Below are 26786 nucleotides of genomic sequence, written 5' to 3' on the forward strand. Positions count from 1 at the left end.
AATAACCTCAACCCCATGGTCAGGATGTGCAGGCTGGGTCAAGGGATTTCTGCCAACTTTTGGTTCAGGTTACTCCTGGGAATCAGATACACTCAATTTTGATCTTGGCGTGATGACTATGATTAACAGCAATTGCTTAGCAAGTGCCTTCCATGGCTGTGTGGTGTTGCTCTCCCCACTTCACAGGCAAGGAAACTGGGGCTCAGAGAGGCCACAATGGCCATGACCATATGGGTAGGACTTGGCATAGTTTCAATATGTCTGCTCCATCCAAAGCCTCTACCTTTCCTTTGTCCTTCACCAACTTGCCCTTCACCAACTTGCACTATGGCCCTTCCTGCCTCAGTCTCCTCTTCGGTAACGCAAGGGTGCAATCTGGACAGAAGCTCAGCGTTGAAAGGCTATTTTAGCCCCATCCTTGAGCATCCTTGCTTCTTGGGTCACACACAGTTCCCAGGGCTTCCCTGCTGCTGCCTTCTCTCTAGCAGAAATGGACATCCCAGTTGCAGGTCAAGTCGTGCTTGGCTGGAGGCCGAAGGAAGGAGAAATGCCCTAGAATCAGGGAGGCATGAGCTGACCAGAATTCACCTTCTGCCTGTGGCATCCACTGCCCACCCTTGGGCTTCTGACTGCAGTGTCTGTCTTCCAAAATTTGTACCCTTTATGTGCTCCATGTTTAGAAATAATTTCCTTAAAAAAATATTTATTGGGTTTCTAATGAAGCTAAAACACTAGCAGATGGAGGCAAGACAACCTGTTTGAGGCAGAAAAGTGTTGGGGAAGCTTCACTTTGGGCTGCAAGAGAGGGAACATGCAGTGGGAAGGCTGGGGATGGTGGCCCTGCCTGGGATGGGCCAGCGGCTCTGGACATTGCACTCTGGTTTCAGCTAAATGCCTCGGCCACATCCCAGCATCCTCTCTCACACTGCTCAACTCTTTCCCTACAGCTGCATTGAACTTCTTGAGGTCTTCTTTGCAGCACTGGCTGCCTCCAGCCTCCAGGTCCTAACTGGCCTAACTGGCCAACATGACACTGTCCTCTTCTGCCCTCATCCCCCTCATTCTCTCCTACTGTCTGCTCCATCCCTGTGGATTACAAGCTGAGGCTTGGAAGAAGAACAAAAAATGATAACAGCAACATCAACATCATTCCTGCTATGTGCTCAGCACTGCTTTATGCACTTAGCTTGTTTAATCCTTCACAACAATGCTTTGCACTGGTACTCCAGCCCCACCATTTATACAGGAGAAGACAGACTGAGTGTGCAGTGATTGGTGTAAGGTCTTACGGTTAAGGGGTGGCAGGGTCAGCCCTCTCTCACACACAGTCACTCTTAACAGCAACCTAGGCTCACACCCTTCTATCCAGTGGACCGATTTCCTTGCTGTTTTTTCTTTCTGGTTTCTACAGTTCGCACAGGGTTCTTCTGCGGTCAGTGTTCTGACCACACACAACAGGTCACTGGCAGGTTGGTGAGGCCTCAGGCTTCACCTCTGACCGTGGAGGGCTGGGGCCCAGGGAGCTGTCTCTGGGAATGAAGTGCTGATGGATGGATGGAGGTGGGTGCTGGGGAGGGATTGGGTAGCTGAGGTCAGGGAACCTGATAACCACAGGCCCCTCTCTCCCCAGCAGGTTGACCAACCTAGGCTGGGAGTGAGAGCTGTCCATGTGGTCCTGGTGCTGAAAGACAGTACCCCTGGGGAGGACAAAGCTGTCAGTGGGGAACTGGCTCCACTGGGAGCTGTCCTCGAGGGCACAGTGCTGATTAGGGAGGTGGAGGTGGGCGTTAGGGACAACATGTGAAGGAGCTGTCCACACGCTGAGGTGCTGACACAGAGTAGAATATTATTAAGCGCCCCTAGGAACTCTCCAGGACAGCAACGCTGATCAATGAAGAGTGGGGTTGGGAAAGCCAAGGCAAAGGTGCAAATGCCTCCCAACACCTAGGGTGCTGGGTGTGGGTGCTGGGGAAGGCACTGGGCCTTTTCCATGAGTTCTGTAAGATGGCGAGCTGACCCCATATTTTAGTGCTGATGCTCAAAGCCTGTTTTTTAGGCTTTGAGGGGGCAGGCCTGAGCTAACAAAATGATACTGTGTGAAAGGTGACTCAGGGTCACTGAAGTGCATGCACTGAGGACCCATCTCAGTCCATCAGTGCCATCTGCCACTGATGCCAGAAATTCCACCATTAGTGATTCATTCTTTTGCACCGTGCGTGGTCCTTTCCCTATGGTTTCTGCCAGACCTGGGAGCATATTTAAGTGGTAGCATCTCAGTCTGACTGAGCTTAGTAAATTATTTCCTCCATGGGGTGAGGGAGGAAAAACTCACCCACAGAGGTCCCAGGGGATGTGTCTAAGTTGGGAGATTGCTTTTGAACAGTTGAGTGAATTCTTTGGGTCCAGATCAGAAAAACAGGAAGCTAAGGCTTGGGGGAAAGTCTTCCTGTGTTCCAAGAATGCAGATGCTAGGAAATCTAGCTATATTGAGAAAGAGAGATTAAAACAGCAGAAAGTAGGACTCTTGGATTCAAAGGAGTGAGGAAATGAGAATGATGCAGGTACCAGCAGGGATTTGCGTATGTGCATGGGTGGAAGTGTCTTTTAGCTTCTATTTCTCACTACTGTGGCCAGACACTGTTCTACTTCTTCTAGGCTAAAGCAGAGGTACCCCTGGTTTGGTGACTGTGCACTCATCTTCCACACTTGAGCCCGGGTTATCTCCACCCAGAGTCGCCTTGGCAGAAAGCCAGAGATCTCTGTGAGGCTACTGACTTGGCCTCAGATCTGAAGGAGGAAAATCAAAAGGCCAGGAAGCCAGAGGAGCAGCTGAGAGCACGTGGGGATAAGCAGAGGTTTGCACTTGGGTCTGCATCCTCCCTCATGGTAAAGGTGTTCTCTCCTTCCTCTCCTGATAAAATCTTCTCTGGGTGGAGCTCAAGGACCCCAGAACAGAGCTTCTCAAAGTGGTTCCCTGAGGGCTACCTATGTTGGCATCACTTGAGGGCTGGTTAAAATACAGGTCTGCAGCCCCCATCCTGCAGAGATGAATGAGCGGATGGTTGGGGCTGTGAATTTTAAATGAGCAGAACTCTTGTCCTCGTGCTTTGGGGCTCCTGTTCCACCTTCTCTAGGCTTCCTTCCTCTTGTAGCCCACACTTTCATGGTTTTGGGTTCTAAAGTCCTGCCTTGCTTTTGTGACTCAGTCTGTGGCTCAAAATAATCTCCAACTCCCTGGCCCTAACCACCCAAATGCCACCTCTTGGTAGGCCAGACACTTGGGTGGCTTCTGGTGAGGAACCCCACTGGCAAACTCCAGGGCCCTTTTCAGTCTTCACATCCCTGCCCACAGCTGATGGCACCTCCCTTCCTTCTTCCCACTCTCCTGTGCTTCTCTAACCATGTCTGCCCAGGACTCTATGGCTTCTCTGTTTTGGGGTAACTGTAGGTTTCCCCATGGTCCTGCCCTCTTAATGCCTTGCCTCTCCTTGGGCAATGCCATCCATCTGGCATCAACTTTCACCCTAACAAGGGTGGTTCCCAGACTGACCTTTCCACCATGGCCTTTCTCCCAAACTCCAGAACCGACCTTTCTGTGGCTGCCAAATGCCCCCTCCAAAAGTCCTCCAGGCCCTCAGGCTCTCCTAAATCTCCTCATTCTTTTGTGACCCCTGTGTTGCTTAGGGTATCCACAGCACTCTCTGGGCCACCCTTGACTCTAATCCTTCCCTCATGTCCAGCCCAGTGACCAGACCCAGGAAGCATCAGCATAAAGGCTCAGCCTAACTCCTTTTCCTCACCTCCCCAGGCTCCCGACTCTGATTTAGGCTCCTCATCCACAGCCCCTCAGCCCCCGGCTCTCTAACCTTACACCCTCCTTCACTGACCCCAGAGTGAAGCTGACAGTGACTGCCATTTACAGAGTGGCTTCTGCATGTCAGAGGCTGTGTGGGGCTCTGCTCATACCTTATCCCTCAACAACCCCATGAGGTAGGTATTATTATGCATATTTTACAGATGAGGAGACTGAGGCTCAGAGAGGTAAAATAACATTACACTCAAGCTCACACAGCTAATGGGGAGTGACAGATATGGGAGTAGAACTGGGTTTGTCTGACTCTGAAGCCAACACATTATGCTGCCTTTTGGATTTGAGCATGCCTGTCTGTGGATTAAAAATTTTCACTGGCTACCAGTGCCTATTTAAGAGAACATATTCATGACTACAGCTTCTCATATCCCACCTGACTGGCTCTGAACTGGCCTCTCTGGGGTCTGAGCTGGCCTCCCTGGGGTCTGAGTTGGTGTATCTGGAGTCTGGTCTAAGTGAACACCCAGTGTTGGGTCCTACTGAGGGACCTTATGGTCCTTGCCATTTTCTGAACAACTCATGCAAGTTCCTGCCTTCCAACTTTTGCATATATGTTCCCTGGATCCAGAATGGTCTACCACCCGCTTTTCCATTAATCCAAACCTCACTCTTCAAGATCTAGTCCTCATGCCAACTTCTCTCTGAAGTTATCTCCAATTCCCCCGCTCCAAATTCCAACTCTCTTTCCTCTGCCAGCCTGTCACGTGTGGTTCACTCCTAACTCCATACCTTGACCCTCCATCTGCTGCCTTGGGGTGGGTTTTGCCAGCTTGCCTCCCCAACTAGGCCCTGAGCTCCCCAGGAACAGGGCTTCCCTAGTCCCCAGCACAGAACGGGCCTCCACCAACTCTGGTGCCATGACTGAGAAAGCAGTTGGACTATGGAATGACACTGGAAGCGAGGAATCTTAGGGTGACACCTGCCTTTCAAAGCAGACACTGGCCAACCAGGTGGTAGGAATAACTTATGCCAAATGCATCCTTGCTGAGGGCCAGACACGTGCCCCACTTTACAGGCATCAAACCAGCAAATCCACCCCTGAACCCCAGGAAGGAGCTTCTATTGGTATCCCCTTTCACAGATGAGCAAATGGAGGCTTTGCAAGATTAAAGAGGTTGTGCGGGGTCACATAATTGTTGGATTGGAGCCCAGGAAGGCTGCTTTCAGAGCCCCTGCTCTGGATCACAGTGTTACACAGTGGCCCCTCAGGCAGTGGAACACACTGGTGCATGTGGGTCAAGAGTGGGGAGATGTCCTAGTCCTCTGGGCTACCCTGGCCAGGCCCATGTCTCTGCCACATCCAGTGCTGGGTCCCACTGACGATCCTTATGGTCCAGCCTTTGTTCTTTTCTCCTTTGCCTATTCTCCATTTGTCCCTGAAACCTGGAGGTCAGGGCCAGGACACTCTAATCTGCCAGGAAGCAGCCCTTGGGCCCAGTCCCAGGGACCAGGTGGGGTGTGTGGGGGCACATGCCACTGCCTACCTCAAACTCATCCTCTGCGTCGGCTGTCCTGGCTCCACAGTTGCCCCACTGGCAGCCCTAAGCCCCAGACCCCAGACCCTGGAATCCCATGCCCTGTGCGCATGCTGATTAGTGACCATCCTGGCTGAAGTGTGACCATGGGGGGCCCGACTAGCTCTGCAGCTCTTCCCCTGACTTGGCATGGCTGTCCCTGGCCACTGTGGAGACGAGCAGAATCCACCCGGCACCTTGAACAGATGGTGCCACTTCTAAAAATAACACCGCACCACACTCCCCAGCACAGCCGAGTCCTCGCGACAGAAGGGGGTGCGGGTGGGGGTGGGGGCTGCTAGCTGTGCTCACCAGCCATCTGCGCGGGGACAGATGCGAATGCAGCCTCCCGGGGGATGCGGGCCCAGGGGACCCTAGCCTTGCTGAAGCTGCACAGAGCCAAGGACTTGATGCTGAGGCTCCAAGCCCCCCAAATAAAAGCAAGCCCGGACACTGCGGGGTACAGCTTGGCTCCCTCCATTCCCACAGTCTATGGCCCCCACAGCAGCCCTATCTCCACATCATGGCATGACCAAGATCGCTATCTGGAATGCCCTCTCCTCTCTTCTCTGCCTGTTACCACCTTCTCCATCTCAGGGTCCCTAGATCTGCAACCCCCAGGGCCATCTCCTCCTGGGAATTTCCTCCATCCCCAGAAGCCTCTACCTTCTATGGAAACCACTTAAGTCAGCTCTCTGGCCTTAGTTGTCATTTCTCTGAAATGGGGACAATCACAGCCCCTCCCTCCTAGGGTTTTTGGGAGGAAAATGTGAGTTAATGCAGGGCACAGGGCTCAGCCCAGAGCTTGGCCAGCGAGAGAAACTAGAAAATGGGATGACAGTGATTTCTAGATGGGGAAATGGAGTCCCTGAGTTGGAAGGCTCTGGCACAAGGCCACGGAGCAGGTGCTGGCAGAGCTGGGCTCAGGCCCAAGGCCAGTCAGAGGCCTCACCTCCCTAAGCCTGCTACCCACCTCTACTCCAGGGATGGATGCTCCAGGAATATGTCCCACCTTCATCCTTGGGCCACATTTTCCCTGAGTGCCAGGCCCTTCTCTAATCTTGGGCTGGCCTGGGGAGGCCTAAGGGATCCCTTGAAGATACTCTGTCCTCACGACTTGCCAAGAACCAGCCCCAAGCCTCCTCTCCCCTGAGCCCTGGTGCGACTCCTTCAGCTTCTAAAGCAGGTTCAAGTCCTGCCCAGATCCCTCGGCCAGAATGTTTAAGAGCTCAAGTGCCAAAGTGCTTTCAAAGCTCTAGGAGACCCCAAACCTCAGACTCTGCAAGAATTCATATCCAGCAGCCTCTCCTTGCCCCTAGCAATGGACCCGCCAAGCTCTGCTCCCTTCTGCTTTCTCAGTCTTGCAGCTGCCTCCTTTTTCTGAAGTCCTGGGTCTGATGACATGTAACTTGGCAGAGAAGGGGTGGGAGGTGCTGTTTGCTTCCCTCTTTCCCAGTGGGGCACAGCCCCAGCTCCTCCAGCAACATCCTTCTGCATTTCAAAATTCCCCTGAATCCCAGGCCTTGTGTCATGCTGCCTCTAGGATCTGTCCTCTGTGAGACATGATCTAGGAGAGTTTAGGTTTTGGGTTTAAGATGTGGGGTTGGAACCTAGGTTCAAATCTCCAAGTCAAAGGATCTTTCTCCAGCCTACCATACTTACCTCCTGCCCCTGTAGATATTTTAGTCCTGAGACCTCCTGCTTTGTAACATTCAAATCACGTCTTCACTACTTCTGACTCTTTGTTACAAGGGACCGACAAGGTCGGAGCTGCCACCTCTGTTTCTCTCTCCAGGTTTGGGCCTGCTACGAAATGGGTGCTAGGTTGGGGGACGTGTGCAGGTATATGCATCTTTAGTGGCTGACCCAGATCCTGATGGCACCAGGCCTACATTGAGTTGGTCCCTGACCACCAGGTCCTTTACTGTGATGGTACCCTCGGAAGAAGAGGTCACTTCTAGAACAGAAGCCACCAAAAGGGAAAAGTGTTTACAAAGCTCAGAAGAGGCCCTGACTCCCCAAACCTGCTTGAATCCAGAGACCAGGAGGGACCTTAAAGGTCAACATCCCTGTGATGCCTAAGCCCTTTACAGCATCTCTGTTAAGTCCTGCTTGTGTTTGCATGCCCCCCTTGATAGGGAGTTCACTCTCTCTGTCCATGACAGTCTGTGTCAATGCTGGTGGTCACGAAGCTTTTTAGGTTGAACTGAGATTTTCTTCTTACTAACATTTTTTGTTGTTTTACATTTACTGAGTGTTTTATGACCTACTATCAGGGCAGCACAGAATAGCCCTGCTCCCTCTTGTTCACTGAAGTTCATGTCTGCATGCGCATGCATAGACGCGTGTCTGTGCAGGCCAGGGTGTGTGTGGTTGTGTATAAGCTAGCCTGCACACGCCTGAGTGGGGTGGGTGTTGAGGTGTGTAGAAAGTGTGTGCATTTCAGAAATAAGACTCTGTCTAGACTATGTGTGTGGTGGGGTGTGAGGAAGCAATTAGGGCGAACAGTTTTACTACCTGGAGTGGGGGTCTTAGTGTCTCAGTTTGGAAGGTGGATGGGTAGCAAAAAAGGAGGCACCCGTGAAGACTCCAGAAGAGAATAAAAGGCTAACCTATGGCAGAAACCTCATCACTGCCTCTGGAGCTGTCTGCAGGGTGGCCCCTGAACTCCCAAACCATGCCAACAGATGACTTTAGCTTTCAGGAAAATCTGCCATTCAGGTTTACCCTGAACCCAATGACAGCGACAACAAAATGGAATTATATGAGTGTTCATAAGATGCTTTTCAGTTTTAAGCTCAAAAGGATCCATTGACCATTTCCATTTCACATGTAAGAAAACTAAGGCTAGAGAGATCAGGGGCCTGCACTGGGTCCCAGAGATAGTGATATCTCCAGGGGGTGACTGTGCAGCTCACAGTCATGCCCAGAGCATGCAGCCCCACGACTGGTTACCCCCACCGTGGGTGGATGGGCATCGGGCAAGCCTAGTAATGAGGTCTGCCGTTAGCTGTTCCTACTCCACCTTCTTCCCTCTTTGGCCTCACTTTCCCCACCTGAAAACTAAAGAGGTTGGGCTAGATGGCTTCTAAGAGACTTTTACATGCTGATTTGTGATAAGTCTTTGACACTGAATTGGAGCCCAGGGGAGGGGGCCTCTCTGGTCATGACACCCTCAATCTCTACTTTGATGGGCATGTCTGTGTCCTTGAATCAGACAGAGTAATATTCTGGCCACTGAAACATCTATGTGGGGACATTTTCTTGTTTCAATAATAAAAAACCAACTCAGAGCTGCCTTGTGGACCACTGGTTATGCCTTAGCACAGGCTATTCCCTGCCTTCTGCTTCTCTGTTTGGTGGACTCCTATTGACCCTTCAGAGCCCTGCTCCAGGGACCCCTTCCTGAGTAAATCCTATGCTAACCCCACTCTCCAGGCAGTCAGCTGATCCCTCCATGGGGCGTGATCATTCATGCCCTTTAGGGTTCAACCATCCTTGAGTTCCCAGCACACCTGGCAGACACAGTTGACACATGACAAAAGCTAGCTGAGTGAGTACGTGGAAAAGTGGCCGTGGAAACCTGTGGCTGGACCCCAGAAACTGGGAAAGAACAAGATTTCCTGGGTCAGGACTCATCCACTCCTTCCACACTTATGTTTGAATACAAAGGCAGGAGAACATGCATTGGGCACCTGCTGTGTACCCAGCCCCAGCCTCCAGGTAGGATAGAAGCTGTTACTGAACCGGAGGAAACGAGGTGACATTTTTGGCAGGGAGATGGCCAACATTGTAACGGCGTTGGAGTAGCAGCGGCAGTCACAGAGATGAACATCAAAGTTTTATAACCACCCCCTGCTGCTCCTCGTCTCCACCTTTTCCCCGGGCAGCATCTCAATAATCCTGCTCTCCCCTGGTCCCAGGAAGGTACCCTTATTAAGCTGAGGTTCAGGGAGGTGGGATGACTGGCCAAGGTCACACAGCCAGGGAATGGCCTGACCAGGATTTGCATTAGAACCTGCGTCCCAAGGCTGTGCACATGACCTCGGCACTCAATAGACTCCTGGATCTGGAAGGAGCACTAACGGGGCTGCCCTTTGGTGGAGATGCCAGGGAAGTGGGAGGCGGGGTTCTGGGGGAGACAGAAACACAGGGCCGCCCTACTTCCCTCCTCTCCGCCAGTGTCCATGTGGGCTGTGGGACAGACAGGAGGACGCTTTCAGGGTACCTCCAGCTCAGCATCCACTAAGGGAACCCCTGGTGGGAGGCTTCTCTCTTAAGGGGCTGACAGGTGCAAGGCCAGGGCCCTTAGTGGGACACAGTGCAGGGGCCATGGCTGGCCCAGCGGGCTGGGTGTGAGGGGTGGGAAGCAGATGGCTGCCCCTTCCTGTTTGGAAGAAGTCAAGGATGAAATTCTGGCACCATCAGCCTGGCCGCATCACCTGCTGTTAGGAACGGCCCCGGGCCAGAGGGCTGGCGGCCACCCAATGTTGATTTGCTGACGCATGGCAGGCCCCAGGGAGGAGCGGCCACCAGCCCAGCCCTCTCCTACAGCACTGTTATCTTGTTATAAATAATTACTGTTATTTGAGGGAATTCATCACAGTACAGCCTCCTTTGTCTCACCTGTAACCCGGGAAAGTGGGAGCAAGGTTCCCATTTGACAGATGAGGGGACTGGGGCTCCAAGGGGACAAGTGACCTGCTTGACACAGGTCACTCAGACAGTGCTGGGACCAGGGTGAGACCAGTGAGGTGCTGAAGGAGTAAAATGAAAGGCAGGTCTCGTCTTGGGTTCCTACCAGTGCCAAGTCCTGCTCCCCCTGCCATCTGTCTGCCTTGCCATTTAAGTCAGCCTGAGGTACTCATGGGCCCACTTGCTCCACCCCACCCCAAACAAAGGGCAGAGACTGAAAACTGACAAAGAGATTTCAAACACACTTTGGTAGTTTTGTGGATGATGCAGCTGTTAAGAGAGTCTAAGGAATACCTGGAGCTATAAAAGATGTTCAAAGCTAATATCTCCACGTGCACTGAGTAGTGATGAATTTCAGGGGAAATTGTTCATTTCTTATTTCCACTCATCTCGCAAACTTTTGCTGTGGCTCGACTTTGATGTGTAATGCAGTGTGGATGGAGAGGAACCAGACACAGCCCTTGTCCTCAGAAAGCCTGGTACTGCTCCCTCATAACTTGGCATGGGGCCCGCACATGATAACAACTGAATAAAATTAATGATAATAAGTTAACATTTATGGAGCACTCTCTATGCGCCAAGCCCTGCAAGAGGCATTTTCTACACATCATCTCATCCGATCCACATCACAACTCTATGAGGCAGGTATTCTTATTATCCCCATTTTATAGAAAAGAAAACTAAGGCAAGTAACTTGCCCAAGGTCACTCAGAACACAGCAGAGCTGGGATGGATACTCAATACAGCATTTGTTAGGTGAAGGAATGAAAATACAAGAAGTCATGCAGGGAGGCTAGGTAAATATAAGAGTGATATGATTGGTTAAGCGTGGCTCAAGGCCGGTGCAAAGAGCCCTGGAAGCTCCAGAAGCCAGTGTCAGGCCCCCCGAGGGGGTCAGGGAATTCTCCATGCTTTTGGGCACACTTGGGCTGCAGACTTCCAGGAAGGGGGTGATGGTGACAGCAGCTGTATCAGATAGCAGTGCAAGGAGGCTCCAGTTTCTCTCTCTCTCTGAGCCTGACCACGTGCTCCATCTACAAAAATATCCCAGGCCAGCAGCCCCTTTCACTCTGAGAAAGTGGGTTCCAAGACAGGATAGACTTGAGCAGGTATGAGAGGAGGGGCAGTTCTTCCTGGGCTAGCCAGGCAAGGATCTGCCCTGAGCCCTCTTCCTCCCTCAAGCCTTTGGGGGGAGGGTTGCCGATGGACACCCTGACACCCAAGCCTCCCAGCTCGCGCCTTGGTTGCCTGGCAACCACGCAGGATGTCACTCACACCAAGCTCAGGTTTCAGGAGCCCAGGCCCAGGTGAGGGTGTCAGTATATAATAATAGAACAGCCCAGCCCCCACAGGGGTTGCTTAAGATAGGCAGATCTCAGTGCTGGGCAGGGCCTGAGTGGTCCTGTGGTCATTTTGCAGATGGGAAAACAGACCTGGGAGGGAAAAGGAATCACTTGAAGTGACCCAGGGAGTTATCAAGGAAGGCAGGGCTGTCTCTGACGAGGAGGTTGAAATAGAAATAGCAGTTCAGAAAGTGACAACAATGACAAGTATAGCTGCCACCTTCAGGGCCTGGGCCTATGTACCTTCTGCCACTGTTGCCCATCTCACCCTCAAACAAGACAGGTGTAGGTGTTGTTTTCATGCCCACTATATAGATGGAGAAACTAAGGCTCAGAGAGATTGAGCAACCTACTTAAAATCACCTAGCTGGTGAATGGCAGAGGTCAGATCTGAACCCAGGCCAGTGTGAAGCTCCAAAGTCTGTGAGCTTCACCCTGAGCTACACTGTCCCCAAGGACTAATGAGTTAAGTACAGGACTGAGGGACCTGCCTCCCAGGTTGACTTTGATCTCCTCAGTAACACTGGGGCAGGGGGTGAGGAGTATGCTGGGCTCAGAGGGTTAAATGGTGGTCCCAGGATGAGCTAAGCAGTAGGTGGGGATGAAGGATTTCCTATGTCTCTCTGGCTTCAACGTCTGGGTGTGACCCACTGTGCCAAGTTCACTGGCAGAGTCCTGGGGTTGTGCCCCTCTGCCAGGCCTCGGGGCAGCTCTGCCTCAGCTTCCTCCAGCCTGGTGAGACTTCCAAGGGGACAGGACCCCACTTCCCAGCCCCCAAGAGAGTCAGCAAGCCCCAGCACAGAGCAGTGACCTTTGATTCCAGGCCACTGGACCTATCCCTCAGTCCCCCCACCCCCATGTCTCGTAACTCGAGACAGGGACATGCAGGTTGCCATGGCGACAGCACATCGGATACTGACCTGGGACCCACTGGCAGCAAGGGGGACGACAGGCCTTGCCTCAGAGCGATGGCTGGAGGGGTGGAGAACGGGGGGCCTGGGGGGCCCTGCGGCAGCCCTGGTTGTTCTCTGGGCCAGGCCAGGCACAAGCTGCTATTTATAATTCTGCTGAATGGGCCCAATAACCCGATCCGCAGTCCGACCTGCCCAGTCCAACTTGCCCGGGAAGCCCAGCAGCCACACACAATCTGCTCAGGAGCCTCCTCCCTGCCCCCGGCACAGTGTCTCCGGCACCCAGCTGTGAGGGTGGAGGTGAAGGCCAGGGTGCAGGAGCCCCTCTCCCCACCATTAGCCTCAGCACACACCCCTCTGGTCCAATCCCACCCTCTTCCCTGTGTTCCAGGCCACAAGAGGCTACAGCTTGGACTTTGGTTTTAAAAGGGGTTCAGGAAACCTGTGTGTGTGTGTGTGTGTGCGCGTGTGCGCGTGTGCGTGTGCGTGTGTATGTGTGTGTGTGTTCTAGGAAGCCTCTTACTGGAGGGAGTTGAGCAGAGGGAAGGTAGGGGAGGAGGAGAAAGAGAAAGGAGAGAAAGACACAGTAAGGCAGAGAAGAACTTGAGAGGCTAGGAGTGGGAGGGGAGGGAGGGAGGAAAGGAGGCAGAAGAGGGAGAGGGGAGAGAAACAGAGGCTAACTTCGAAACAGAAATTGATATTACCATGAAAAATGATAGACAAGGAAGGTGATGAATATGTTAATTAGTGTGATTTGATCATGCCATATTGTGTGTGTGTGTATATCAAAGTATCATGTTGTCCCCCATAAATGTAAACAATTATGATTCATTAATTTAAAAAAAGTAATACTAATTTTCTGTTAAAAAAAGAGATACATCAAGATCTAAGAAGGGAGGGAGAGGGAGGGACGCAGAGACAGAGGAAGACACAGTGGAACTGAAGCCAAGACACAGAGACCGAAGCAGGGAGATGGGAGCCAGGAGGCCCGGAGGCAGGAGTGAGGGCAGTGGCCGAGCTCTGAGCCTGCCCTCTTGCCACCTGCTGGTCTTTGGTCAAGGCACTGGTTCAGAAGCCCAAATGCAAAGATGAGTCGGGTCTCAGGAGAGTCCAGTGACCCATGTGCCAGGGGAGAGAGGGCCTGGGTCTGTGGTGCCTGCACTGTCTGCCCAGACCTCTTGTGGCGGGGGACGCTGTAGGGCAGGGCAAGGACTGTTCCAAGGTTGCAGGATCCTGGCCTGAAATGGCATAGCTCCCGAGGCTTGCGGGGCTGTCCGCCCTCGGATTCGGGTTATTTTGGGAGCTGAGCAGCCAAAACACACCCCTCTTCTCTTGTTCGAGGGCCAGTGGCTGCTGACTCAAAATATTCTCTCAAGGAAACTGTCTCCCCGAAATCCAATGTCACTTCTAGGAGGCCTCCCCTGATTCTCCCAGAATTAATTGTCTGCCTGGTTTCTACCTTCTGTGCAGTGGATCCTGGGGAACTACAGACAGGTAAACATCTCCCACCAGACTGAGCAGGGGTTGATTCAGGTTCCCCGGGTTTCCCCAGCACCAAGTGCAACATCAGACACACACAAGTTGCTTAAGTGACAATCCTACAGTAGCAGTGTCGGCTAACGTTTATTACACAAGAACCTGATGTGTGCTGCCTCATTTATTGTCTCAGTAGCCCCAGTTGTAGGATCTTCAGCAGGTCCCATTTTACAAAGGAGGAAACTGAGGACCCATATTGGCAAGTTGTTGAACCAAGATCTAACCTAAGCGTGTCTGATTTCAGAGCCCATTTACATGACCACCAGGCATACAGCCTCCCCTGTGCTAATGATCATCTCCATGTCTGTGTCTCTGCTCAGGAACCTTCTATGGCTCCCCAGTGCCCCTAAGATTAAGTCCAAACATCTGGCCTAATGCTGGTTCCTTTCCTCTATTTGCCTTGTCCTTTCAAGTCTCACTCTCTCTTGCCCTATCTCCTACTTCTAGGTCCCCTTCTCTTATTCTCTGATTTGTTCACTCCACAGTCATTTAATGAGTACCTACTGTGTGTCGAGCATACTGTACTTGCCTCCACACTTGATTCTGTTAGGGAAGACAGACTATGAAAAGTGCTATGAAGAGCAGTGGTGGGCCAGGCGTAGTGGCTCACGCCAGTAATCCCAGCACTTTGGGAGGTGGAGGCAGGTGGATCACTCGAGGCCAGGAGTTTGAGACCAGCCTGGCCAACAGGGTGAAACCCTGTCTTTATTTAAAATGCAAAAATTAGCTGTGTGCAGCGGTGTACACCTGTAATCCCAGCTACTCAGGAGGCCGAGGCACGAGAATCACTTGAACCCAGGAGGCAAGTTTGCAGTGAGCCAAGATCGCACCACTGCACTCCAGCCTGGGTGACAGAATGAGGCTCTGTCACACAAAAAAAGTGCTATGAAGAGAATAAGGCATTGTGACTGAGACTGTCCAGGCATTTATTGTGCTAGGGGTTGTGCAAAGAGCTGGGGCAGTATGTTCCAGGCAGAGGGCACGGCATAGGCAAAGACCCTGGAGGTGGGAAGGGGCAAGACATGCTTTCAGTAACCCAAAGAAGGCCAGCATGGCTGGGGTTTGTGATGAGAGAGAATGAGGTAAAGCGAGTTCAGAGAAGCACAAGGGACAGATCATGCCAGGCTTCGAAGACCCCGGGAACTTGGATTTTATTCCAGGTGGTGAGGGATGCCTCTGAAGAATTTTAGGTGATAGATTAACATACCTTTTCCTTTTTCACAGATCTGTCATGCATTGGAGAATGGACTGGCAGAGTGAGATTGAGAGCAGGGAGGAAGTGAGGCGGCTACTGTGTCATCCAGGTAGGTAGGGACAGGTCCCGCCTACAGGGGCAGCAGTGGTGTTGGAGAGGTGTGGGTGGGTAGGAGTTAGGAAGTGGAACCAGTAGGCTGATAACCTAAGCTGCGACTTTAGGAAGAGGGCGAGTGGATGGTGGCGCCATTTACTGCGGTGGGTCGGGGAAGGGAGCAGGCTTTTGGGGGTGGGTGGAGAAGGTTGGGTGGGCATGATGAAGAATCCTGTTTTGGACTTGTTAACTTTGAGATGCTTGTGAGACGTCCAAGTAGAGATGCCAAGTGGGCAGTTGGATGCATGAGTTGGGAGCTCAGAAGAGAGGCCCTGACTACAGATATAAATATGGAAATCAGCAGCTTAAAGATGGTATTTAAAGCCATGGGACGGGATGAGATCATCGAGGGACAGAGCTCAGCCAGAGAAGGGAAGAGGCTCAGAGCCCAGCCCCAGCCATTAGAGGTCAGGTAGAGGAGGAGACTGGAGCCATGTGGCCATCCTGGCAGACCTGACTAGATGCCTTCCTTGGCTCCCACTGCCCTCAGAACAAGGTTCAAAATCCTTAGCCTGACACACACGCCCTTCCTGCTTCTTCAGGCTCACATCTTTCCACCCGTTCTTTGTAACATTCCCTCCTGCGGTAATAAGCTCCTTGCAAGGTTCCACAGTTCCAGGCTTTTGCCCAGGCAGTCCCCCTGCCAGAAATGCCCTCCCATGGGCAAAGGCAAATGCTCTTCTAAAGTGCTGGCCAGTGAAGCTTTCTCTAACATCCTGGGCAGACTCGGTAACACCTGTCTCTGTGTTTCCATGGCCTTCTGGACACACTATGCTATCACTGTCTTTCTGGGAGTCCCTTGTGGGGAGTGGGCTGACCTGTCTCTGTGTCCCCTGCCCAGCATGTCCATAGCTCATGGTGAGCCCTCATGCATTCAGTGTCCCCATGTCACCACCCCATGTCTGAAACGTATCATCACAGCTTGGGTGGGCTGAGAATGTCCGAATTAACCACTTCCAGTTTGAGCCTGAGCTTCTGCACCGAACAGACTCAGAAGGACGGTTAAGGGAGGGAGGAGGTGAGCGGGCGTCAGCACGAGGGGTGGCCACACTGAACATTTGCTGAGCCTCCCACCTGCCACTGCAGCAGAAGGAGGAAAGAATGAAAAGACAAAAGCAGGAAAAAGAGCAATCAAGTTCATCTTTCTTCACTACTGCTCTGCGCTCATGACAAGAGACTTTATTGTGTAGGAAATCAAGTAGCACATGCGGGAGGTTGGGAACTTGGCCAGCAGGGGTCATGTCAGAGCTCTCCCACCCTCTGGGCTACTATTGCTCTGTCTTGTTTAATGTTACCACTTGCAGGCTCCTGCAGAAAACCTCTCTGGCTGGGGAACAGGTAAGGGGAGAGGGACAACTGGATGATTTATTGAGCACCTACTATGTGTTGGGCACCACACATTTGGTCATGGGCACGGATTGGGGTTAGGCAGACCTGTGCTCTGATTCCAGCTCTACTACTTGCCACATGGCTTTAGACAGGTCATTACCTTGCTCTGGGACTCAGTTTCTTCATCTTTGAGATGAGGGATCATTACACATGCCTGGCTAGGCTTTTATAAGCCTAACCCTGTTAGAGGAGTACTGCGGTTCCCATTTTATAGACAGGGAAATTGAGACTCAGAAAGAAAGACTCAAAGGGCATAGCCAGGGTGGACAGAGCTGATGTCTAAGTGCCTTTCTGCTGCCAAAGTCAAAGGCCCCTTCCCCACCTGCAACGCCTCATGCTGTCTCCTACTTGGCCCTGCAGTCAATTGATTCTGAGCCTTGAGTTGGATGCTGGGGACTTGAAGGGGATTCAGACAAAAGCTCTGTCCTCCAGGGGCTGCTGATGATTTGGTCAGGGGGTCAGGGTCTTTGACCACTACTTTATAATCCCCTCCTCCCACTCAGAGCAGCCAGGGGTAGGGAGATGGGGATTCCAGATTGCACAGGAGGAGAAGGTGAGTTTGAGAATTCCTGGCTCATAGGTCCATTTCCTCCTTTAGGGACCAGGCAGGAAGCATGAGTTACTCCGCTAAGCAAGTTTCTCCGTCTGCAAAATTCGCATAATCATATCACCCCCAAAAGATACCAGCCACTGAAGGTGGGAAGCATTTGCAGGGCCTTGGCATTATGACAGGTTGCCCCAGATCAGGCCATCTTTAGCTGAAGTCGTGGAGAGCTTCAGAGGGGGCCATGAACCTACCAACATTCTTTGTAAAAGGTTGTGTTTTTCTGGGGAGGAAGCCTTTAACTCTCACTAGTTTCTCAATGGAATCCCTGAAGCCCTCGCCCCACAAGGACTCAAAATCAAGGCCTAGTAGGACCAAGTCAACTCCCTGCTTTTCAATAAAAGCTGTGTAGAAATAGCACCAAGATGGCAGACCCAGAAAGCACAGGAACAATGGGTGCGTGGGGATGGTTAGAGAGAGCAAGAGTCAAGGTTGGGGCCCCATACTTGGAGACCGCCAGTAAGGTAAGGCACTAGAGAATCACCCCTCACTGTGAGTCTCTGCAGCTTTTCTGTGGCTTCATGACACAGGATCCTGTAGTTACCAACTCCCCTCCATGCCAGCTTGGCGGGAGGGAGAAAGGATGTGGATGGTATTCTTTCCCAAGCAAACGCAAAGCTAATTATTCGAGACACCAAGTTCCTTTAACCGTAATTGATCAGCCTCTAGTTTAGAGAAAATTAAATTTCTTCTGCCTCCTCCACTAGCCCTGGGGAAGGGGGTGAAGGTGACAGAACTGGGCAGAGAGCTGCTTATGCAGATGAGCCCTAAGCCTGGCCAGAGAGGAAGCAGATGGAGGGTCCATGCCACACCCTGGGGGTGCTGGGTCTCAGCAGAGCCGGCACCTGGGGAAGCACTCAGGGGCTCATCTGCTTGGGCATCTGCAACTAGAGCATTCTAGAAGCCACTCAAAGTCACTTAGTCTAGTCTGGCAGGTCATAAGAAGGGTGACCTGAGATAGGCTCCAAATGCAGATTTTGGCTTGAAATGTTAGCTGAAATAAGGAGCCTAATGTGTGGTTTCCTCCAGGCCAGGCCTTACCATGCAGCAGACACCAGTGTCCTGCCTGGCCTCTCCCGCTAGTTGTCCCCACACCTCAGCCTCAACAGTCTCAAGACCAGTATTTCAGCTTTCCCTCTTATGATTGGTGTGTTTTTTTGTGTGTGTTTTCTCTGAAAAATAATTCCCTACTTCTAGGTGGGGAAGACGCTCTGCGTTCGCTTCTGGAAGTTTCGTAGCTGTATCTTTACATGTAGGTCTATGAGCATTCTCAATTTAATTTTTTCATCTACATTTCTCTTTTTTTGTGGTTAAGTCTACATAACATAGAATTTACCATTCTAACCGTTTTTAAGTGGCATTAAGTACATCCTCACTGTTGCACAACCAGCTCCACAATCCATCTCAGAACGTTTTCCTCTTCCCAAACTGAAGTTCTGTCCCCATCGAACACCAGCTCCCCTTTTCCTTCCCCATCCACTGGCACATGCACCATTCCATTTTCTGTTTCTATGAGTTTGACTACTGTAGTGACCTCATGTAAGTGGAATCAGAACACTATTTTTCCCTTTATGGCTGGCTTATTTCACTTAGCATCATGTCTCAAGGTTCATCCATGTTGTAGCATGGCTCAGTTTCCTTCCTTTTAATGGCTGAGTAATATTGCATTGTATGAACAGACTAAATTTGATTTATCAATTGATGCATTCATAGACACTTGGATTGTTTCCACATTTGAGTTATTCTAAAGAATGCTGTTATGAGCATGGGTGGACAAATATCTGAGTTCTTGCTTTCAATTCCTTTGGGTATATACCCAGTAGTGGAATTGCTGGATCATGGAATAATTCTATGTTTGATTTTTTTTGAGGGACCACTATATGCTTTTCCACAGCAGCTGCACCATTTTACAGTCCTACTAGAATGCAAGAGTATTCTAATTTCCCTGCGTTCTGGCCAATATCTATTTTCTGTTTTTTGGTGATAGCCATCCTAATTGGTATGAACTGGTATTTCCCTGTGGTTTAATTTACATTTCTTTAATAACCAGTGGTGTTGAGCATTTTTCATGTGTGTATTGGTCATTTGTGTATCTTCTCTGCAGAAATGTCTAGTCAAGTCCTTTGCCGATCTTTGAACTGGGTTGTGTTTTTGTTGTTGAGTTGTAGGAGTTCTCTAAATATTCTGGATATGAATCTTCATCTTCATCAGATATGCAATTTGAAGATATTTCCTGTCATTCCATGGGTTGTCCTTTTACTCTGTTGATAGTATCTTTTGATGCATAAAAGTTTTCAATTTTGATGAAATCCAATTTATCTACTTTTTCTTTCATTGTCTATAATTTTGGTGTCATACCAATAAATCACTGCCACATTCAGTGTCATGAAGCTTTCCCCTATGTTTTCTTCTGTCTCCATTAAATTTTGTGTGTGGTGTGAGGTAGGGATTTAGACTCAACATATCTGAAATTCAACCTCTAAGCTTCCCCATACAACCTCCTGCACCCCTGGGATTTGCTGTTGCTGCCAAAGGCCTCATCTTCTCTCCAGGTGGTCAGCATAGAATCCCGGAGCCACCCCTGCCTCTTTCATCCCCATCATCAAAGTCCTATTCATTTTGCCTCCTTCCTACATTCCTTGAAGCCCATAATTTCCCTGCACAGACCATGCCCTTGTCCTAGTTCTTCTCATCTCTTGCCTAGGTGACAGCTGTGGCCTCTAACTGGCTGATATGGTTTGGCTCTGTGTCCCCACCCGAATCTCATCTTGAATTGTAATCCCTATGTGTCAAGGGAGGAACCTGGTGGGAGGTGACTGGATCATGGAGGTGGTTTTCTCCATGCTGTTCTCATGATAGTGAGTGAGTTCTCACAAGATCTGATGGTTTAAAAGTGGCACTTCCACCTTTGGGTGCTCTCTTCTGCCACCATGGAAGACGTGCCTTGCTTCCCCTTTGCCTTCCACCATGATTGTAAGTTTCCTGAGGCCTCCCCAGCCATGAGGAACTGTGAGTCAATTAAATCTCTTTTTAAAAATAAATTACCCAGTTTCAGATAGTTCTTTATATCAGTGTGAGAACAGACTAATACACTGGCCTCTCTGCTGCCACTTGGAAAAGCAGTGCTGACCACATCACAACTTCCTCCTGCCCACTTTGCTTTTGGGATAAAGAAAACACTCCTGCATGTGATCTTCAAAGCACTGGGTGGCCTGGCCCTGCTCCTCCAGCCCCCAAGGACCCCATTCTCTCATTTCCTCTGCTTGTCCCCAACCACATGGCCTTTGTCTGTTCTGTTCCTTCTGCCTAGAATGCTGTTCCCTCCCTATCATCACCTAGTAAACTCCTACTCTTCCTCCTGTTCTCAGCTTAATCCCAACTTCTCTGGGAGGTCTTCTTTGATTTACTTATGAAATCACATCCTGGTTGTATTTTAAACGTGTTTGTGTGACTGTTGGATTGTTTGATTTTAGATCACTGACTAGATAAGAAGCCTTATCATCACCTCCTAGGCCTGGACTCTCTAATAATTTAAAAAATGACAGTTATAGCTATTATGCATATTATATATATACTTATTATCTCCTTTCACTAAAGCCTGTGTCTATTTTTTCATCACTACTGTATTCCTAGGGCCTACCAGTGTCTAGCACATAACAGGTTATCTGTAAGTAGTTCAAGGAGGGAAGGAAGAGAGGGAGAGAGGAAAGGCTAATTTGCATGGAGTAAAAAGCCTAATTCTGGCTGGGTGTGGTGGCTCATGCCTGTAATCTCAGCTCATGCCTATAATCTTAGCACTTTAAGAGGCCAAGGTGATTGCTTCAGCCCAGGAATTTGAGACCAGCCTGGGCAACATGACAAAACCTTGTCTCTACAAAAAATACAAAAATTAGCCAGGCATCGTGGTGCATTCCTGTAGTCCCAGCTACTCAGGAGGCTGAGGTGGGAGGATTGCTTGAGCCCAAGGAGTTTCAGGCTGCAGTGAGCCATGATTGTGCCATTGCATCCAGAGCCTGGGTGACAGAGTGAAACCCTGTCTCACTAATTTCCTTCCCAAGATGAAGGCTCTCAGATCCCTTGGAACTATAATGTTCTCCAAGAGGAAGGGTGGTATTCACTTTCTATAAATTTTGGGTTTTCTGAGAATTTATTATGTAACAAATGCCCAGGCAGGCCCTCTCTCAGACTCAGTTTCCTCATCAGTAAAATGAGGCTAACAACACTGGGTTGCTATTATATAGGGTTGCTGGATTAGAAAAGATGATGCATATGAAAGTGTCAAGCACCAAATAGGTGCTTCATAAATGACCTTGACCTTGATCCCAGCCACACTCCCAAATAAGCCAAACCCTCTGGGGGTATCTGGGCCTCAGTCTTCTCTCCATCAGCTGCCAGATCTGGGCAGGGACACATCCCCAGAATGGTACAGGGAGACCTGAGTGTCTCTTCTGAAGCACTCAGGCTTTGAGAACTGCCCCCCACCTATGTGCTCTGGGAGATGTCCTCAGCTACACCTGGATCTGGACATGCCTGAAGTCTGTCTGATTTCTGGCCAGAGCAGAAACCTTGGAAAAATGATCATGTCTCATATGCCTGGGTATCCATAACTAGATGCATTCTAGAAGTGGCCCAAAGTCATTTCATCTAGTCTGCCGTGTCAGAAGGTAGGTAACCCCCGTGTGGGCCTGCTGTGCCCAGCAAGCCTACACTCTGGGCAGTTCTTCCTTCTCATGTGGCTTCAGCCAGTCTCTCTGGTAGGCAGAGACCCCTTAGCTGCCCTTGGTACCCAGAACCAGGTAAAGGCCAGGTCAGATCCCGTGAAGCTCCAAGATCCAGCCTGGACCCTGATGTTCTTCTAAGGGAATTTTGGGCTGGCCTGGACCCAGGACTGGGGGTAGGGGGGAAATGACCACAGCTGAAGCAGAAGGTCCTTTAGCTCAGGGCCTCCTGCTGTCTGCTGGCTGGACTTCCTGACTTCCTACCCCTCCTGTCCTCATAGCCAGGGTCATTTGGACCTCATCTGCAGGCTCTAGGTTCTGGGGCTCAACTTGTCCCTAACTGAGAGAAGGTTAGAAGATCCCAGACCTCCAGGTTGAGGATTCATGTCATTTGGGCAAAGAGGTCCCAACTCCAGGGACTAGTTTCTGCCTTGTTCCTGGACAGAACTCCCTGTCATATGCCAGTTCCTTCAGGCCCAAGACCCTGTCACGTTTTTGCCAGCACCCCCAGCCCCAGCCTAGACCCCTAGCTTGGTCCAGACTTTCTCCTAGGTTCCTCCCAAGTCCATCCTGTTCTCACCATTTCCCCTTCTGCCATCAGTGCCCACAAGGCCTACTGCATCAGCTTCCTTGCCAAGCCCTTGAGGACCCCTCCCCACTACAACTCCTTCTCCACATGGCAACCAGAATGATCTTCCTAAAACATAAATTGGATCACATCATTGTCCTGCTTAGAACCTCCCAGTGGCTTCTAGTGCATGCAGAGCTAAAGTTCTCAGTGGGGTCTGCAAGGCCAGGGCCAGAGGGCCCTGTCACCCTTCCTTGTCTTTATCTCACACCACTATCTGCTCCATCCACACCAGATCTCAGTCCATCCCAACTGACACCTGGTCTCAGAGCAGACCCTCTCTTTTTGTTCAGTTACACACTGGTAGGAAGTTTGCCTGGGGCTACCAGGACATTCCTAAGAATGAAGATAACACAGAGGCAAGCAGAGCTGGGAAATGGAAAGACTTCATTTGAGCACTAGGATCCAGCCATACCTGAAGCCAACAATCCCACTTTTTTTTTCTGTTAGGTGAGCCAATGCATCTTTTTTGCTACAAGCTAACTTGAGTTGGTATTTATATCACTTGTTTCTAAAGGGAGTCCCAATGAATCCAACTGGCTGATCCTTCCTCACCCCACCCCCTCTCTTTTTCTGTTTCTGCAACACACCAGCATACTCCACCTCAGGGCTTCTGCCTGCACTGTTTCCTCTGCATGGAGTGCTCTTCCCCCAGATGTCTGCACGTTTTAGTCCCCTACCTCAGGCAGTGCCTGCTCAAATGGCACCTCCTCAGAGAGCCCCGCCCTGAACACCCCATCAAAAATAAGATGCCTTGTCATCATGCTCTTCCCACTGACTCTGCTATATTTTATTTTATTATTTTATTATTATTATTTTTGAGATGGATTCTAACTCTGTCACCTAGGTTAGAGTGCAATGGCACAATCTCTGCTCACTGCAACCTCCACCTCCTGGGTTCAAGTGATTCTCCTGCCTCAGCCTCCTGAGTAGCTGGGATTATAGGTTCCTGCCACCACGCCCAGCTAATTTTTGTATTTTCAGTAGAGATGGGGTTTCGCCATGTTGGCCAGGCTGGTCTCAAACTCCTGACCTCAGGTGATCCTCCCGCCTTGGTCTCCCAAAGTGCTGGGATTACAGGCATGATCTACTGTGTCCCACCTCTGCTATATTTTAAAACATAACACTTACACCCACTATGTATATTATATATTTACTTATTGTCTATGTCCCTCCACTAAACTGTAAATCCACAAGGGCAGAGATTGTGTTAGGATGACTAACTGTCCTGGTTTTCCTTGGACTGAGGAGTGTCCTGGGATGTGGGACTTTCAGTGCTAAAATCAGAAATGTCCCAGACAAAACTGGACATGTTAATCCCCCTAGACTGCTTTTGTTTGCTGTAAAATCCCACTGCCCAGCTCAGTGTTGGTGCGCGGTAGGTGCTTAGTGTCTAGTTGAGTGGATGAGTGAGAGCAGGCCCTGGGCTGCATTTATGTGCACTGTCTCATTGCATGCTCATAGCCAGCCTGGGGGTGGGCTGTACTGTTGCCCCCATTTTACTGATAAGAAGCCTGAAGCTTCAGCTACTTGCCAGGCCACATGGTGAGGGCAGCAGGGCACCAGTACTGGCACCCAGCTCTGCCACACTCCAGAGGCCACGCCCTAACTGCTCTCCACAGCACACCTCTCTGTCACTGCCTGCTTCACTCAGCCAACTGATCCTGGACCCCTGCTGCCTAAATTGCTACCTTTGGGCCACCCTTCCATGCCTCACCTGGGTGGGTGAGCACTGGCTTAAGGCAGCCCTTTCCTGGCCAGGCTGATGGTGAGGAGAGGGAGAAAGAGGGCAGTGCCAGGGCTAGGGTCAAGCTGCTCCAAGGCTGGAACCCTAGAGCATGGTGGCCAGCACAGGTGGTCTCCCTGACCTGTGTGTCCCTAGGGCACTTCTGGCCCAGGCCCCACCAGTGCCAGGTCTTCCTGAGGCCTTGCCAATCACAGCTGTCTTCTCAGTTGGGGCCCACTTGAGCCTTCTGACTGAGAGTGAGGAAGTCTGAATTCTGCTCACCCACAGGAGCCTCAATTGAAGAAGCATCTATCCCTTTGCAGCTTCCGTCTGCCATTCCAGGCCTGCCACCACTCCCAGCCCTGTTGAACATGCCTGGTCGTCAGGGCCCTGCCTGTCCAGGTCAGAACAAGGGGATTTGCATTGGGGGAAGCAATGCTTCCTCCCACTGGACCCTGACAACCAACCCGTGCAGTAGGCACTGTATTTTCTACCCATTTCATGGATAAGGAAACTGAGGCCCAGAGAGGTGAAGTCGCTTACCCAACGTGACACAGCTCATAGGGGCAGGGTTAGGATTCCCAGAGGTGGATTCAGGTCCGTCTCCCTTACTCATGTGTCGTCTATCCTACCTTCTCTCCCTGGTGAGGGTAATGTCGGGGCTGACAAAACTGCTGCCATTTCTGGAGTCAGACCCTGCACACGTTGCTTCTTATTTCAGGCCAACTGGTAGGATGGGTGTGACAGTCCCTATTTTACAGATGAGGAGGCTGTACAGCAGAGGAGTTAATGACTGGTCCAGGTCCCAGGGCAGGGAGGACTCCTAAGGGAATCTGTCTTATTTCACCTTCCCTCCAATCCTTCCTTCCTATCAACCTACCTATGTCCCTACCTATCTAACAACTAACCCACATTTTTCGAGTGGCAACGATGGGCAAGGCCCTGGCCTGGCCTGTGCCGACACCGCCCCGAGCACTGACAGCAGAAGGCAATCCTGGCTCCTGGCCCTGAGTGGCTGGAATCCCTTCCTGAGGGGCGGCCTGGATTTCCAAACCAGAATCTCCTGAGTCCGATGAGCCATCTACCTGGAAGCCTGTCACTGGGGAATTCTCCACGGGCTTAATTCTAGGATCTCAGCTGCTCTGTCCCCTGCCTGGCCACCAAGGAGCTGTTTTTCAAAACAAAGTGGGGTGGGAGAAGGGCCATGGGAGGCTTTAATAATTCTATTGTTGGAAATTTCCATGGTGGTGGAAAACACCCACTGGCTGGCCTCCAAACGCCTTCCTGAAAAAACTTCCAAAAAGAAACTGGGACTGGCCCTCTCCAGGCCAGACAGGCGCTGGAGCCACCCACGGAAGGACCTGGGGGCCAGCGCATTGGCATCAGCCCGCGGCACAGAGCTGGGCACCCAGAGGCCCAGGGATCAAGGCAGTCCAGGGATAAAGGGGTCTTCCCTCTGGAGGGGTTCATGAAAGAACAAAGAAAGTGCCCCCTGGGGAGTGACTCAAAAGCCCAGGCTCCATTTCTCTGCCACATGCTTGCTTTGTGACTGTGAGCAACTACTAGGCCTCTCTGAGTCCATCTCTGCTGTGACAGGCAGTGTTGGTGGGATGCTGTCAAAGGTTTGAAGCATTGTGATGGTGCTGGCCCTGACTTTGGGTCTTCCAAGGTTCCTGGGGGTGAGTCCAGGACGGGTGCAGAAAAACTGAGTTCCTGGAAACTCTGGAGGCTTCTCCAGAGACCAGAGGCTTCCAGGGCAGGAGAGAGTGCCCTGAACACCTTGGGGGCAGGTCCTGAAGAGCTCACTGAGGGGTGAACACACAGCCCCCTCCCTCCGGCCACTGTCTGCCTCTCCCGTGGGCATGGGCTGCCCAGGTGCCTTTCCGTGAGATTCCAGAAGGGACAGGCTGCGGGGCCTGCATGCAGGTGAGGATCCTAGGGATGCCCTCAGCGTCTCCCCCTATCCCCACAGCCACGCTGGCCGCGGGGGGTCTCTGTGTCATTTTGAGCTCTTCATGACCCACCTGCTGCTGCCACCATCCCTCTGCCTCATGGCCTGTCTCCAGGCTTCCCACACTGCGTTTTTGCTCCACTTGCTAGCGGGCTGGTCTCTGCATGTTCCAGCCCTGCCCCTGCACTGCTTCACATCCTGCAGGGCCCCCATGGCCCTGGGGGTTGAGCCGTAACTCTGAGGCTGTAGCTGAATTGCCCAGTACACCAGTACATTGCTTCCAGATGCAAAAAGAAACCTTATACATCAGAGGCCCGCAATATAATACCTCAACCATCAGCCAGGGAAGAATCCCCTGAGGGTGAAGAAACGAGTCTGTGTCCTACATAGACCCGCATCTGGGTACCAGCTCGTGTCTGTGCAGATTCCTTCACAGTGCTGAGCCTTAGTTTCCTCAGCTGTGAAATGGGCTGAGGCTGTTTCCTTTGCACTGGATAAGATGAGAATAAGATGAAGGTCCTGGGCACAGTGCCTGGCACTGACAGGCCCTAA

At 51.2% G+C, this 26786-nt stretch overlaps 1 protein-coding gene across 11 annotated transcripts in view; it reads right to left on the bottom strand.

Moving 5' to 3' along the window:
• ATP2B2 (ATPase plasma membrane Ca2+ transporting 2) overlaps positions 1-26786 on the bottom strand; it is a 188284-nt gene that overhangs the window by 139962 nt on the left and 21536 nt on the right. For 4 of the 11 annotated variants that reach the window (XM_077993432.1, XM_077993428.1, XM_077993433.1 and 1 more), the window contains exon 1: positions 12344-12496. The exons of the other annotated variants lie outside the window; for them this stretch is intronic. The gene's annotated coding sequence lies outside the window, so the exon portion shown is untranslated. Of the gene's footprint in view, positions 1-12343; positions 12497-26786 lie in introns of those variants that run through there. 11 annotated transcript variants of the gene reach the window in all.

This window comes from Macaca mulatta, chromosome 2 (genome assembly GCF_049350105.2).
Source record: "Macaca mulatta isolate MMU2019108-1 chromosome 2, T2T-MMU8v2.0, whole genome shotgun sequence".
In the NCBI taxonomy this organism is placed as follows: Eukaryota; Metazoa; Chordata; class Mammalia; order Primates; family Cercopithecidae; genus Macaca; species Macaca mulatta.